Below are 3333 nucleotides of genomic sequence, written 5' to 3' on the forward strand. Positions count from 1 at the left end.
GCCAGCATTCAGCCTTATTTAAAAAGCATAACCTTGATTAATCGCTTCCACAGAACTATAGACCCATTTCTAAGCTTGCTTTCATATCATAAGTTCTTGATGGTGCTAACTCAACTCTTAGCTGTGTTAGACTGGGTTTCACAAACTTCACATTACAGAAACCGCCCTCATTATGGTTACATACGATTTACTGATGCTGATGCTGGGGAGTCACATGTTTTATTGTTGCTCAACCTTAGTAATTCGCTTAACACTATTGATCAAATAATTGAATTTCCTGTCTCCATTGTTACTTACTGTATGTTTCATCTTACCCTCTGCTGAAGTTTGGGGTGTCTCAGGGATCTGTTCTTGGTCCTATTTTGTTTTCCCTTTATATGCTTCCATTAGGAAATATTATCAATTATTTTAAAAGAGTCTCTCATCACTGCCACGCTGATGATACACATGTTTACTTGTCCTTTTAGCCAGATAACATTAGCTGTCAATGTAATGGAGTTCTTGTTTGTTATTGCGAAATGGATGACTTGTTAATTTCTGCAGCTCAACTCAAACAAGACGGAAATAATAATATTTGGCCCTGATCACCTAGTAAGCAAACAGCAACCGTTTATTGGTCCACTGACAACCAATTGAAAATCTCCAGCCAGAAATCTAGTTGTAACATTTAATCCTGCTACTTACACCTTAGAAATATTACCAAAATAAAATCAGCTATGTCCTTTATCTTTTCACACCTGGACTATTGCAGTGCACAGTGTGTGACTCCCTCTAGTGGACATTGTGGAGTATTCTGTTGTCTTTGCTCCAAAGGTTTTTGTACAGAGTTTTGGTGTTTCCTGTCACTGTGGGCTGCAGAGCACAGTAGTACACAGCAGAGTCTGTCACTTTAGCTGAGATGATCTGCAGATTCACACGCTTGTCTGTTTTGTTAATGTGAGCTGAGAAAACTGAACCAGGTGAATGAATTGTTCCTCCCTCTGTGATGGAGAGCAGGAACTCTGGTCTGGATCTCTGGTATTGTTGGTACCACTGGATACTGTTGATGAAACCCTCATATTTACAGGTCAGGTTGATGTTTCCTCCCTCTGCAACATGTTCTTCAGGACTTTCTGGCGTTATGCTGTTCATGGAACCCAGGGCTGCAAAATGAGTCATTCATGTCAGTTAGTCTGCAAGAGATTCTAACATCAAGAGACTCAACGGAGGTTCTTGACTTTCTGGATTCATTCAATAAACCAAATGTCTGTTTCTATCATGGAAGTTGTTCCCTTCCACAGAGAAACCTCTAGTTCTGAAATGTAGACCAAATATCTGGTTAATCCAGCAGGTTAATGAGCCTTTCATCTGTGTTCCAACACTCACCTATGAAGTGAGAGCAAAGTAAAAAGAGGTAAAGCAACATGTCTTTGGAGTTGTTAAAGCCAGACAGACAGCAGATGAGCAATGTTCTTCCACTGCAGTAGAATGAAGAAACTAAACAGCCTCTCTGCTGCACAGCCCTTCTCCTCAACATCAAGCTGATTGTGCTTTTGGTTCCTCAAACATTTCTGCTCTGGAGACGCAAAGAATCTCATTGGTTGAGTTGGACTTCAGTGGGCGGGGCCAGAGAATCCCCTTTTTAGAGATTGGCTGTCTACCAAAGTTCAGTTCAGCCAGTGAGATTATTTGTGCATCCAGAGCAGCTCTGCCTCAGAGAAATGTTTCCTGAATGTCCACTTTCAGTTCTTCACACCACTGTGAGACCGAGGCAGGTCCCACTAGAAGGAAGCCTACCTGAAGACCTGCTCTCTATTCTGGGAACATGGAGGACATTTCATTAGGGACGTCCTGATCAGGTTCTTTAGTCCCCTGTTCTAATCAGAGTCATTTAAAATTAAGCATCTGTCCAAACAGAGTCCCTATCTGAAACTTGTCCAAAATAACAGAGCAACAGGTTAACACATATAAACCAGTTTTTTCTAAGCAGGTATCGGCAGAAACTATTTCTTTATCAGGGAGCAGCAGAAACAGTCTGTGTTCAGTAACAAGTGTCCCTGTTAGAGTGAGGTGAAGTGTCGCAGTCGCTCATGCACACGCCCGCCTGCTGCCGAAGGTGAATTTAACTTTTTGTACGCCTTGCGACCGATGTGCTAGCAGGTAGGGTTAGCCTCCAACGGCCTTTTCTGACCCAGAACTGTCTGAACAGGCTGTGTCCGTACACCGCACAGTTTTCAAATCCATGTTCCCACTGGATTCGTTTGGCTTCTGCCTGGAATTCACTGCTTCTACCCTCAACTACTATCCATCTCAAAACACAACCATGTCTGACATTTCATCCATTCTGCAAACACTCTCATATACTACTCCAAACGCAACAAGACCAACAGTCCTCAATCTGTTCACCTCTTTCCACTAACCCTGCACCTAAGCCCTGAAAACTCACAACCCAAGACCAGCCAGTCACGTTTGCCCCCTAAGACCCTCAGTTCACAGAGGGGTCTTTTCCTGCGTACCTCATCAACCTCCGCAACTAACCAACAACATCAGAAACCACGGGCGGAGCGGAGGGGGTGGGGCTAATTGGGTTTAAGCACTAAAGAAGAAGAAAAATAGAACTCTTCTTCTTTGGCATCGTGATAGGACGCTGTTGTCTGTGCTGTTTTACTGCGCCCCCTCAGTGAGCGAGCGTGCTAGCTAACCAGCTAGTGTTATGGACAAAGTTTGTTATGCGCAGAGGTAAACCTGACCGGCCGTTCACAGAGAGAAGCAGCGTCAGACAGTGAACAAGTGTTTCAGGTTTGTGAGTCTGCAGCTGTAACACTTGAGTTCAGTCACTGTATTTCTGGCTAGTTAGATGTTATTAGGTGATATTATCTCACTATTAGAGATGTTCAGCTGATTCTGAGGCTCGTTTCCCTCCTGTGAAGCGCACAGTTTCAACACATTGTGCCTGATCTTGTATCACATGATCATCTCAGGGCGTTTTCCAGCTGATCTCAGCACATTAGTGGGATAAGAAGAGAGAACAATTGAGAAATATGGAGATAAAGATTAGAAAGACATGAGAGAGTATGAGAAAGTATGAGGACATTTCCTCCTGGTGACAAATATACCAAGTAGCCTACAGGTGCATCTGCTGTAAAATAATTTTCTTCCATAATTTAATTCAAAAATCTCATTTTATAAATATTTCAAGCCTTTTTTTCATTTTAATCTTGATGATTAGGGCTCACAGCTCATAGAGTCAAAACTCTAGTAAAACAAAATGTATTAGAATTTCAGAATAAATGATTTATTATAGAGAAATGTCGACCTGAGAAGAGCTCTTATCAGCTAATTAACTCAAAACAC

This window comes from Micropterus salmoides, unplaced genomic scaffold, assembly GCF_014851395.1.
Source record: "Micropterus salmoides isolate LMB-PRFRI ecotype aquatic unplaced genomic scaffold, ASM1485139v1 Ms_hic_scaffold_14, whole genome shotgun sequence".
NCBI lineage: Eukaryota > Metazoa > Chordata > Actinopteri > Centrarchiformes > Centrarchidae > Micropterus > Micropterus salmoides.